General features: G+C 42.7%; 1 protein-coding gene across 2 annotated transcripts in view; it reads right to left on the bottom strand.

Annotated features, from left to right (window-relative positions):
* The window catches only part of LOC121575525 (plexin-A1), a 257,731-nt gene extending 247,785 nt beyond the window's left edge, over positions 1 to 9,946 (bottom strand). For both annotated transcript variants that reach the window (XM_041888680.2, XM_041888681.2), the window contains exon 1: positions 9,834 to 9,946. The gene's annotated coding sequence lies outside the window, so the exon portion shown is untranslated. The remainder of the gene's footprint in view (positions 1 to 9,833) is intronic.
* Positions 9,947 to 13,993: the final 4,047 nt, after the last annotated feature.

The following is a 13,993-nucleotide window of genomic DNA, read 5'->3' as shown; positions in this document are numbered from 1 at the left end:
TCTGCCCTCACTCTCGGCCCTCTCTTCAGTCCTCCCAGCCCTCCTCCCACTCTCCGCCCATTCCCGCATTGTCTCGCCAGCAATAATTATTCCCAGAGTCCTAGTCCCAGGCCCTGCCTACTAACTCAACTCCCCGGGGGGTTGAGGAGGGACTAATAAAAGCCCCCCCCCCAGCCACAGAGTGATATCCCCCGCTGGGTTAGCGTTTAGGCTACGCGGCTGGCCCAGGTCTGCTAAAGGAATTAGCGTAGGCAATGTTCTGCACAACATGGTTGGAGTGGCTTTTCACTTAACAAGCTAAGGTAAAAGAGAAGTGCAGGAGGGAGGGATGGAGGAAAGGTGGGGGGGGTGGAGCATGGTGCATGCAATGCCAGGGTTGTGGGTTCGATTCCCACGGGGGACCAGTACGAAAAAGTATGCGCTCAATACTGTAAGTCGCTCTGGATAAGAGCGTCTGCTAAATGCCTAAAATGTAAATGTAAAATGTTATGATCCTGAAGCCTGTTTCCCTCGAGAGGAGAACCACAAGACAGAGCTTCCAAAACTCCTGAGAACTTTGGCTAATGGAGCATTAGCATCAGTTGGTTAACAAAGCATTTCCCAATCCGTTCCTCAGGGACACACAGCCACTGCATATATTTATTATATTTCAGCTGTAGTACACCTGAGATTCAACTAATGGGATTGATGATTAATTTACCAAATGAATCAGCTGTGCTGGAACAGAACAAATATGTGCAACAGCTGTGGGTCTCCTTCCAACATGTCACCAGACGGTAACATATATGTGGTCGACATGCTACGCTACGGCACAATGCAGACGTACAATGGAAGCAAGACTAGTGGCGGGCTCATCATTTCTGTCTCTTTAACCCTTTCACACACAGACAAAAGAGAGCGTTGACAAAGGGGGCTAGATAGAAGGGAAGGGCTTGTGGTGACATAGGCCTACATGTTTTAGTCTAGAGAGCATGTCTCAACATCAGTCCTGCAGGAAGCCCCCCAGGGTGTGTACATTTTAGTTTCAGCCCCACACTAACACGTCTGATTTAACTACTCAACGGCTTCATGACTAGTTGAATCTGTTGGTGCTGAGTTAGAACAAAAAAAAGTGCAGGTCCCTCGGCGTGACTGGAGTTGAGAAACCCTTCTCTTGAGTGGAGTTGGGGTGGGGGAGGGTGCTTCTTACCACATAGCACCTTTTATCACTCAACCTCTGACCGTGCTCCAGCTTCACGGCGTGTTCTTATCTAAAGTTTATCTACAGCTCGCTCAGTGGAGCCGTCGGTGCCTGGAATTCCAGCTATTCCTCAGGCCGAGGGACACAACAGAGAGATTAAGAGCAAAAAGTCACTGGGAGTTTAGCTCTGGAAGTGAGAACCTGGAACATGAACTAGTGATTCCAAACTACACCAATGGAAATAAAAAATGGAGTCTTCCACTGGGAAAAAATAGAATCTTCCAGTGGCTGTAGCCTACTTCCACACCCTTGAATGAATTTAGCTAACCATCAACACAGCTAGTTGGTATCAACTAGGCTATTTCACTGACGTGACTGCCCACTTCATTTCATTTCATTTCACAACACACACACACACACACACACACGCCAAGGCCAAACTAGCCTGAAGCAGTCCACTTCCAAGCACTCAGGGGAAAACAGACAGTAAACAAAATGAATAAATGAACACTTATCTACATCTGGTAAACACACAGGTGTTGACTTCAGAGTGGGTGGTGTGCATGCGTGTATGCCAGGTACAATCACACACTCTTGCTCACTCTGCCTCACACACAAACCGCCTGAGGGCAAAGCGTCGCTGTTGACCTCCGTTAAATTAGCCTTTCTTCCGCTAACAGGGAGGGGTGAGTGCCGGTCTCCCATTTATGTCGCAACACCACACCTGATTTATAGCCTCGCTGGCGGCCATGTTTTCCCTGGGCAAGTGGCTCTCTTAAAGGGCCAGCAGCGCATTCTATTATTCTTATTTACAGGCAGGCAAATTAATTATTTAAATTCCCCTCGGTAAATAGAACAGATATGATGAGAGGGACAGTGCCAAGACAGATACTGCACTGCAGGGAGAGGAGAGGAGCAATAGAGAGAAGGAGAAGAGACAAGCAATTATGAAGTGAGCCCGCCGCACCATTAACACAAATCACAACAATAAAAGCCTGTGTGCTTATTGTAAACTATTCCTAGTTTTAAAAAAAATCCCCACAATGGAGAGAGGGTAAAGCTTATATTAAACATAGGAATGGACACACACACAAAGGCCTTTTTAGCTATGTTACCTATACGTGCACAGTACACACCTATAGATGCACACACACAAATTGTGTGCCGGCCGAACAAACACACACATACTTTGCTTTGCTCAGTGTGCCGCCTCCTCTCCCACAGTGGCTCTCATTAAACACGCCAAACATGCCTGAAGAGGCTGACAGACTCCACTGAGCAGTACAAACAACCACTAGTCTCCCACATCCTTTAGAAAACACCATTGTCAACAATAAGTGTATTCTACCAACAATATTCAATTTTCATAAAGGCCTACGTGCACTGTTTTTGGAAATTCAGGGATTGATTTAGCATTAATAAAAAATTTACTCTGGAGGATGACTTGCACTTCCTGAATTAAACTTGAATGTCACCAACAACCATGCCATGCGAAATCCAGGATCATGTTCATTAAGCACCAAATGGAATTAAACAGAATGAGGGGGGTGGGGGCAGGGGGGGGTCTACCTGGACCTGTCCAATAAGAAACACTCAGTCCTGTTTTCTGTTAAAAAAAACTTTTTTTACAGTGTGCCCTACTGAACAAGGCTCAGGCTTCAGGCGAGTTTACTGCAGGTGGGCGATTGCTCAACATCTGGACGGTAACTTTGACCGGTGACTTCCTGATCGATACACTTCCTGGACGGCTCCATTGACTGTCCCCTCAGCGGAGGAAGAAGGGAAACGTTTTTGTCGTTTGGTGGGCCAATAGGTGTCTAGGTCAGTCTTTCCCTTGGATTATTTCCCAGTGAACGCCCCCATAGCATCAAAACTGTCAATTAAAATCAATAGAAGCCAAACTCTTGGGGGGCAATATACTGTAGCTACAATGGTGGGTGAAACACTCGTCTTGGTTAGTATGAGGGAGTACAGAATGCTGCAGTGTGCTAGAATGCCAAGAAGGTAACTTTGGTTATCTGCTGAGGCTGTTTGTAGCACGTTTTGGTTTTGACACAGGCCTAGGAGGTCAAAGGTAAAGCAAGGGTTACTGCCATGGGTGCATTTGATCTGAGCAGCTGGGTACTTGTAACTATTACCAATTCTGTAGTTCTGAGGGGGTTAACTTCTTATCAGCAGGCAGGTCACCCGTGATACAAGTCAGTATTCGACGTCCATCCGTGTCTGAGGACATCAGGAGATGACGTGGAAACTGTCCACTAGGGGCAACAGTGAGCGCGGTTACCTTCAAGTAGGCTTTGGTTTTGCTAGGGCGTTGTGGACGGGGATGGCGGAAGGGGGTATGCACCTGCCTGTGGTTCCAAAGGTTACTTGTTCATATCCAGCGATATATATTTTTGTTTAAAGCCTATCCCAAACTTGAACCCTTACCTTGACCACTCTGAGTTAATACCTAACCTTAAGAATTTGGAGTTAATGCCTAACCTTAACCTTGGAACAATACAGAGAAGTAACCAAACACTTCGAAATTTGACGTTTGGAACAACTTTGAAATTTGACGTTTGAGAAACATGGATGAACGTCTAATTCTGACGTGAGACAGAGCTTGTTGCTTATCAGCCAATCCAAATGTGGCTCTCAATAGCATGTGGGCCATATGCCATCTAATACCCTCATAAAGTGGAGAGAGGCTGTGACATGTCATCATGGAGAATGTCAAGGAGGACATACTGTGAGAGCACACTTGAACACACACACACACACACACACACACACAGGGTGTTTCTCAAAATGCATACTACCGTGCTCCGAGCACGCAAATTGGAGCACGGGAGGGTCGGAGCATGAGTCCAAATCAAAGTATGTGAAACGGAGCACGGAGGGCACTTCTCGAACGCGTACTCCGTTTGTACATATTTTTAAGCATGCATCGATGCAAGCTTCAAGGGAAAGTATGCAAAGAAATATGATGCAACCATGTAGAAATGATGGAAATGTTCTTGAAATTAATGGCAGCCATTATTTGCGCTGAAGCGAGAGAAAATAAACTGACTTCGGAATGAAATGTTGCCTATTCACATCTCATATGATGCCTGACCACAATATTTTACCTTGATACGTTAATAAATACATGCTGTGTTAATTGACATTTTCACCTGCCTACAACACCCACTGTAGGTTGTACTACTACTGTTAGCTAGGCAGATAGCCACAAAGAATTGTTAGCTAGATACCCACGAAGAATTGACATTACCTTGGATAACAATTTGGTTTTAGGTCATTTTTGCCTGTTATACTATCTGGTTAGCTACATTATTACGATAGCTGATAGTTATGAAGTAAAACGTTTGCTTTGTGTAGATCTTCTTTCGTCTCTATTGCCATTGTCCTGGCTAGAAGAAGGAAGGTTCAGTGAATGGGTAAGTCCATAGTAAGTCAACAGGGCAAACTGGCTAGCCACGAATAATTGTTAGCTAGCTACCCACGAAGAATTGACATCTACCTTGCATAACATTAGTTTTAGGTCATTTTTGCCTGTTTAACTAGCTAGCTGGCTAGCTAGATTACGATTCACACACATATATATATATATATATATATAGCTGATAATCATGAAGTAAAACATTTGCTTTGTGTACATCTTGTTTCGTCTCTATTGTTGCCATTGTCCTGGCTGGAAGAAGGTTCAGTGAATTGGGGAGATGCAGCGTGAAGTAATACAGTAGGGGGAGTGCTTCTCAAATGAAATGTTTTATGCCTTCTCCACACTCTCGTCCTCAAGAGAACGTCCTCGGAGAATGCACTTGGAGCATGAGAGTGTGGAACATGGTAGAGTGCATATTGAGAAATACCCACAGACGCGGTTCTCTACAGACGATCAAACTAAAACAGACTGACTGGGTAAGAACTTGAAGACCACTGACAGACAGACCAACCAATCGGACGGCCTGGTCCTTTCAGTAGGTGGAGTCAGACCGTAAAGAACCAACAGTTATTTTTCATACCCTACTTCAGTCAATATTTCTATACTAAGCTACATTTTCAACTAAATGGATCTACAACTATTTGAATCCAGGCAAGTGAAGAGTGCCAGTCATAGCATCACTCTGGTCTATTTGGTTTACTTAAAATTTGCAGCCAGATAAGGGAGTGGCGGACTTATGATAGTTACAGAATCGCAGAGTTTTTACATTTTATTTGTCGTCTTGATGCAAGTGCCCTTTTTAGTGCCTGCTTCAAAAACAGGCCCGAGCAGGTGTCACTTCGGCAGGCAGTGAGAGGTGGAAGCGGGGGGAGGGGTCTTTTGAAAATGTGTTAAAAGTGAGCGATAAGAATAAACTGGGAAAGGAGAGAACATTTATCAGACAGCTCGGTTGGACGAGTGCAGCAGAAAGAAACTTGGGCCGGTTTCCAAAATAACAGCTCGCTTGAAACAATTGTTCTACCATTCTGTGTCCCTAGTGGGAATATTTGCATTATTACATTTTTACTTGAAGGTGGAGGGGGGCAACTTGTGTATTGATTTGATAAGGCCAGGGTTATCCATCCTGGGGTCTGTTCAAGAGGATGCAACGTTACAGAATGTTCAGATAGAAAGGCATTGTGTGGTAGAACAGATACAATGACGTGGTCTGATGCACTGGCACCACGACTGCACACTGCCGACTAAATTCAAGGTCATTCCCATCGAACAGTCAGTCACTCAGTCCGTCAGTATGCCTGACAGGCCTTGGGAGGTTTGTATTGGAGAGAGTTATATTTCTCTATTACTCGTGGGCCTATTCCTCCCGCTAGCTGAGGTGTTGGCGACCGTGGTGTGGCAGGGCCCTCAGACAAGCCCCTTCACTGCTGGCCTCTTTAGTGCTTTTTAATATCACTGCTGCGCTGAGTGGTTCCTAGCCCAGGGGCAGCAGGGAACCCCAGAGAGACAGAGTCACAATGTTCAAAAAGAGAGAGAAGGAGATGGAAAGATGGGAGAGGGAACGGAGGAAGGGTGGTTATAACGTTGAGAGAGAGAGACAGACGGAGAGTAACTATAGGGAGACAGTACAGGGAGGGAAGCAAAAGGAGAATGAGAGGAGGGAAGACAAGAGAGGAGGGGAGGAACAGAGGGAGGAAAAAGTGAGGGACGGGCTAAAGATGAAAGAGAGGAAGAAGCAAAAACGACAACCCATCTCCACTGGTACGTATATGGAAAGCAGATATTTCAGTATGCTCCATTGAGAAAGTCCTCAATCACCTTCAAGGGGAAATTAAACCACTGGCATGGCATCCCGCTGCCTCTCTATGACAAACTCACATTGGTAAAAAGGTCTCCTTTTACACTCCCGCTAAACACTTCATCCTTGAGAGAGCCAAGAGCGAGCCTAAATAGAGCAGCCTGGGCTGGCATGCCAGGAATATCGCAGATACCACCGCGGATTGGACCGGAACAGCGGTGGATATGTCCTAATGAGCCGAAACCAACAATTAACAGAGAAGTCAGAACAGAGAGAGGGGGAAGCGGAGATTCCGAAATGTGGGAATCGTGCCAGGGTGTCGTAACTCGGAACGTCATAGTGGCTCCGGTGATGAAAGCAGGTGCACTCCTCAGACGGAGAAACACACACAGCCCTGACAGGAGGAACGAGAAGGAGATAGAGGGGGAAGAAAGAGGGAGAGACTGCGAGGAAGAGAGGAGGGAAAGCAACAGTGGGAGAATGAGAGGAGGAGAGAGAAAGAAACAGCAGGAGAGAGAGAATACCTCAGGATGAGGTTGTCACACCGGTTTAAAATGTTTGCCAGTCAAGGGGACGGTTAAAGTAGCAGTCTTCTGCCAAGTCCACTCACACACAAACATAACACACACACACACACACTACGCACATACACTGGAGGGAGGTACTGACTATTGAGTCACTTTATAAAGCCCATTAGCCCTACAGAATCGAGTTAGACAGTAGGTCAACTGCAGCATGTACGCATAATAATGGTTATTCCTCATTCCAGTTGATATCAACACTTGATCAGTGAATGGCCAGCCCTAGCATAGTGCAGGATAGTAGGACAGCTACAAAATAATTTAACTTCATCACTGGTCTATGGAGAGTAGATTTGCGTCAGAAAATGTAGAGGGTGGATTGCTTGTAATTTTCTGCCAGAGTTATTTGCAATGCCATACTGGAGACACATAGGCTAAAAGACAAAACATGAGGACCCACACTTAATCCATTGATGACAGAGCAAGCCATGGAGTCACAATACAACAACACACAGAGATGTCCATATGGGCTACTGCTTTATGGAATTGCTAAGAATAAATAAATAACCTTACTAGACATTGATTTTATCAAGCAAAACTTCAGGTTCAATTCATCAAATTCACCACAGAAGATTGTCTATCATCTTGGCATTAATCACAGTCAGATTATTGCCATACATTTGTTAGAAACATTTCCTCACAAGACCGACAATTATATTTTTTACTTACTTTACCGGTTGTCAGTGTGCTTGGTACATTTGCAGTTAGGAATACGAAACAATATATCCACAGGAAAGTACAATTAAAATCACCTTTTCAAAGCGCTGGTAGTGCATTCAGATTTCTATCACCTGAACCATGCACAGAAGAATGTAAATTAGTGCACCAGCTCGGCAAGTATGCACGAGTCCCGTGCGTGTATTTTCATATTGTGTGCATGATTCAGGTGATAGAAATCTGAACGCACTACCAGCGCTTTGAAAAGTGCATTTAATTATACTTTCCTGTGGATATATTGTCTCACATTCATACCTGCAAAAGGACCAACCGCACGGACAACCGTAAAGTAGGCCTAAATTCAAATATAACTGTATTCAACATTCTGGTTTGTAGAGATGGTGAGAGGAAACTTTCCCAATCCCAAATGCTAATTTATGCCGGAGTCTTCAGGCTAGACATACAGGTGAGTTAAGGGCTCGATATGAAAGATGGGCGAGGAAATTGGATTGAAAAACACCAGCGTGCGAACATCATTCATACCAAAGTGTCATTCAGATACATTGTATCTACTTTGAATAAAACTCTACAGAATTTAAACATTGTAGCCGCAATGATCTGTGTAGACTAGGCTACAATTAATTCGCAGTGGATTGACACTATTTTAAGTGGCTAGAAGACCAACCCGTCTGTCAGTGATTTACGAGCAGAAGCCATGCCGATCCGATGACTTAGCGACAGTCACATTCAACTAGTACCTCCTACTAAAAAAACATGTCACGCTTGAGATCCTTCATCATTTACATGTGAATGGGTGTCGTAGCCTTTAACCACCAAGCCAATGTCTGTTGCCTAAATTGTAAAACTGAGGGCAAAGGCCAACGGGCAAGAAATCAGCTTACAACATATTTAAATAATATACATTCAAATTTGGTCAGGGGAAACGGAGAATAAATGTGTAGGCCTTTAAATTGGTGAACGCTATATGTTGAGGAGGGGGGTGGGTCATGTGTAATTTGCTTACCAGAATTATACTGAAAAACTATTAAAGACAACTCAAATAGTATGAGAGCATATTCAATAGATGACATCCAATGCGTAGACCAACACACCCACAGACAACCTTCGTTCTTCTATTACTCCTCAATAGGGAATTACAATTGCTGTCGAATAACAAAGCATACAAATTGCCTCTCATTCGTTAGCAGATTAACGCTCTTTTCACACACCATTTCTAATTATTTTAGAGCCAATAGGGGAATCGATTTTTTTTTTTTTACAAAGCTGCACTAGGTCCCTTGAGATATGCTACATTCCCTTCTGTCCATTTAATAGCATAGAACGACTAAGAAATAGCCCTATTAAATAACCCCATATGTGAGAGCATGCAACGAATTACAATGTAAAGCCATGTATGAGCCACACATGCCTCCTTCCCCAGTGTCCCCACTCACCGCCCAAGACAGTTTTCCAGGCGACAGTGTGTCAGTGAATGGCTATAATTATATAGTCTATGGAGGCATTCCTTCTCAAACAGGCAATGCAAGAGCATTCCCTTTTCAATGAGGTAACCAATAGTTTGCTTTTCCATTCACCGTTGAACTATAGGTCCTTGCCCATGTGTTTTTTCGAATAGAAAAACAATATTGATATAAGGCTGTTAGGATAGGATGTATCCTATAATAAAACCTGGGTGAACAGCAATAAAATAGGCTAGAGTACAATAAGTCTCGAGATGTAAGCTTGAATTCTGCTTCTGCTCAGTTAATTCAAGTAGCCTATCTGCTTGTAGAACAGTAAAGGGATACATCCACACACCGAACACACACAACCCTTGCCAACGCTCCAATATCCGCAGTTTTCCACTGTGAGACTTTGGTGTTGATCAACTCTTGAATTGATTGAATTACATAGAATAACATTTGGACGCGCATCCAAGACTGTTTGTGAAGAAGTTCAATTCACAGGTAAATAAACGGGTTGCGCTTTGGTAACCCCGAAAAGGACCGGTATGTTTTGAAATCACAAGCTCCATAAACTCGTCAGACGCTACGCAGAGGTCCTCCTATCAGAAAGTAGACAAAAAAAACATCCGATACCAAACTCGCAACATGAGAGCGAAAACACCCAAATGTTTCAAACCAAAATAACCGTTTATCTCGTTCAAAGAACGCATCAACTCCTCTGGGTACTTACAAATTCAAGTGATCCTTGGGTAAGATATCATAGCCAATGTGGTTAAATTCCAAAACTTGAGGACATTTCCACTCTTGTCACGGAGTACTAGTGTGCTCACCACTGCGCCTCCCTTCGTGTGAATGAAGAAGAATGCAGCTCGAGGCTTCCAGAGAGAAGCCTGCCTCTATGTGTCTGGCAATGTGAGCGACCGGGGCGCGAGCAAGTACTGCCTCAATACCTTGTATATTCCACAGAGGGCGTCGATGAGTAGACTGATCAACCGTTCCACAGAAATGGAACGTAAATCACAGAAAATCAATGTTGTGGTGGCAGCCGCATAGAAGCACTTGGGTGTACGAGATTTTACTGCAGAATAGTTACAAGGTGTGTTGAACGATAGTGTCCCGTCCTCCAAGGCCAACTAGTGGAATAGTGGTGAGGTTTTGAAGGGTGTCGGGTTAGTTGGTAGGGCAATTTTTCTTCCCTGTTCCTCGTCCTTTCTCCCTCCTGTTTGTCACAAAATGTAATGAATTCACACTCCAGAACAGTAGGCAGACACAGCCCACATAGTAGGTGGTGGCATGCACATCTGACGAATGTTTGGGACAGCCATAACACCATAGAAAAAGAAGAAGAAGTTAGATGGTGGCCACAGCTTGAAATTGGCAAAACAACCTCACAACATAATTTTCCCTGAGTTGAGGAAGGAATAAAAGGTTAGGCAATATTAATAACAAATTATCAGTCTATATTTGTCTTTGTCAACAAGAGGGACTATTGCTTCAGTTCAGGATAGGCTAGGCTTGGTTGTTCACAAACAAACAGGGTTCGTTACAGACCTGTCTATAGAAACGTTTCTTTTTGACAGTAGAAGTGACTTTGAAAGCATAATTATATTTTTTTACAGTCTCACGGAATATCAACATCTTACAAAGTGTGTTTTGGGCACAGTTCCATGTGTCCGTCGGGCAAGGAAGCTTTTGGGATAAATAAGTTATTCTAACGGGCAGCTCACATTACAGACTGCACTCTTGAGGGGAGCTAGCCAGGTCTGGCACTTGCCATACCACCTGGCTCTTTCTTTCTTTCTTTCTTTCTTTCTTTCTTTCTTTCTTTCTTTCTTTCTTTCTTTCTTTCTTTCTTTCTTTCTTTCTTTCTTTCTTTCTTTCTTTCTTTCTTTCTTTCTTTCTTTCTTTCTTTCTTTCTTTCTTTCTTTCTGTCTGTCTGTCTGTCTGTCTGTCTGTCTGTGTGTCTGTGTCTGTGTCTGTGTCTGTGTCTGTGTGTGTGTGTGAGTAAGGTTCTTCACAGCACTCAACCACATGCTGAGGTTTGCACAACGGTTCTCCCGACACTAATATCAAGAGACGGAACATGGAATACAGTTTCCCACAGACTATGTAAAACATTTTTCACAACGGACCAGATTTTCAACTTCAACAGCAAGACAGCTATTCTCCTGGATCAGGAAATGAATTCAAAGAGACTGTCTCTTCAATGGACCCTCTCAATCAATTAGATTATTTTAATTCCAATGTGCAAATCAATGGCATGAGTTAGTTGTTCATTTAAAAAATATATCAAACATATTTCAAATGTGCATTGTCTCTTTTGAGGTGGTAAACAAAGGATACAACTTGGGCAGAAAGCAGAGGGAATATTTAAGTGTAGCTTTTTGTTTGTTGTTGTTTTGCTTTGTATTTAGTCATACACTATTAATGCACTTCTGCTTGAGAACAGAACAAAATAACAAACAGTTACATTGGATACACGCAGCATACACACACTCATAAAAGCACGCACACACACACAGAGATTAGCACTCTTATACAAACACACACAAACTTGAATAAACACACTCAAATGCTGTACATATACAGTACATGCACTCAAGCGCAAATACTAGCATTCACACACACTAAGCACAAGACACGTGCTCTTACATGCATTTATGCATGTTCACACTTGCTGCAGCTCTCCATCGTAATCAGATCAAACGATCTTGACAAGGGGAAGACTTCAGTGGATCTATATATATATATATATATTTTTTTTTAGTCATTTAGCAGACGCTCTTATCCAGAGCGACTTACAGTTAGTGAATACATATATTTTTTATACTGGCCCCCCGTGGGAATCGAACCCACAACCCTGGCGTTGCAAACGCCATGCTCTATCAACTGAACTACATCCCTGCCGGCCATTCCCTCCCCTACCCTGGACGACGCTGGGCCAATTGTGCGCCGCCCATGAGTCTCCCGGTCGCGGCCGGCTGCGACAGAGCCTGGATTCGAACCAGGATCTCTAGTGGCACAGTTTGCACTGCGATGCAGTGCCTTAGACCACTGCGCCACTCAGGAGTACTATAATCCTCAAATACAACACCCTATAACAAACAAGACAACAAACCTATGTCAACAAAACAGATACCATTAACACCATTAAAACCAGACTGCAGGGACACCTATTACCTGAGGTGACACGTCATGGTAAGACTAAGCAGGTGATAACAATGTAACTAAGCCTGTCAGGTCATTTACAAATCTCATTATAAGATTCATCCTTACCAGATGAAGAAATACCAGAGACGTCCAGGAGCTGCCAATGGCCGATTAGGACAGGTATTACATGGCATGGTCAGACAGTTGATCAGACATATGAACCTGTTGGTTGTGATTTATCAGGTACATACAGTGAGCTCCAAAAGTATTGGGAGAGTGACACATTTTTGTTGTTTTGGCTCTGTACTCCAGCACTTTGGATTTGAAATTATACAATGACTATACAGTTAAAGTGCAGACTGTATTTTCATCCATATCGGCTGAACCGTCTAGAAATTACAGCACTTTTTGGACATGGTCCCCCCATTTTAGGGGACCAAAAGTATTGGGACAAGTTAAAAAGTTAAGTATTTGGTCCCATATTCATAGCACGCAATGACTACATTAAGCTTGTGACTGTACATACTTTTTGGATGCATTTGCTGATTGTTTTGGTTGTGTTTCAGATTATTTTGTGCCCAATAGAAATGAATGGTACATAATGTATTGTGTCATTTTGGAGTTACTTTTATTGCAAATAAGAATATAATATGTATGAAAAAAAAAGGAATGCATTCACTAACTGTAAGTCGCTCTGGATAAGAGCGTCTGCTAAATGACTAAAATGTCAAATGTAAATAATATGTTTCTAAACACTTCTACATTAATGTGGATGCTACCATGATTACGGATAGTCCTGAATTAATTGTGAATAAAGATGAGTGAGAAAGTTAGACGCACAAATATCATACCCCCAAGACATAATATCCTCTCACCATAACAATAATAGGGGAGGTTAGCATTTTGGAGGGGAGGGGGGTATGATATTTATGCCTCTAATGTTCTCATTCAGGATTAGTCGTAATCATGGTAGCATCCACATTAATGTAGAAGTGTTTAGAAACATATTCTATTCTTATTTACAATAAAAGTGACTCCAAAATGACACAATACAGTACATTATGTACCATTCATTTCTATTGGGCACAAAATAATCTGAAACACAACCAAACAAACAGCAAATGCATCCAACAAATTTGTAGAGTCACAAGCTTGATGTAGTTATTGCCTGCTATGAATATGGGACCAAATACTAAACGTTCTACTACTTTAATACACAGTGAATTTGTCCCAATACTTTTGGTCCCCTAAAATGGGGGGAATTTCTAAACGGTTCACCCGATATGGATGAAAATACCCTCAAATTAATAAAGTATCATTTAAAATCCAAGTGCTGGAGTACAGAGCCAAAACAACAAAACATGTGTCACTGTCCCAATACGTTGGATCTCACTGTAACACAATGGGATTGTAAATAAGAGTAAATAACTAGAGGAGTAAGCATTTACTACTGTATTTAAAGCTAGAATCCTTAGTTGCTACATCCATTTTTGCACATATAAATTAATGACATATACCCATTGATTCTTGAAGAATATAACTTATAAATGCCTCATGAGCTTAATTCAACTGTCGTACCCCATCAAAACCCATAATATAAGCTTGTTTTACTCCAATGTTTGTAAACAAAGTAAATGTAAACAAACACTGTATAGCCTCAAAACATGGGTAAAACTATCAATTTGATATAATGGATGGTCAGTCCTTGCATCCATAGCTTTGTCTATGTATTTGAGAGTA

Source organism: Coregonus clupeaformis, chromosome 10 (genome assembly GCF_020615455.1).
Source record: "Coregonus clupeaformis isolate EN_2021a chromosome 10, ASM2061545v1, whole genome shotgun sequence".
Classification (NCBI taxonomy): Eukaryota; Metazoa; Chordata; class Actinopteri; order Salmoniformes; family Salmonidae; genus Coregonus; species Coregonus clupeaformis.
This window is presented reverse-complemented; position numbering and strand designations above follow the sequence as displayed.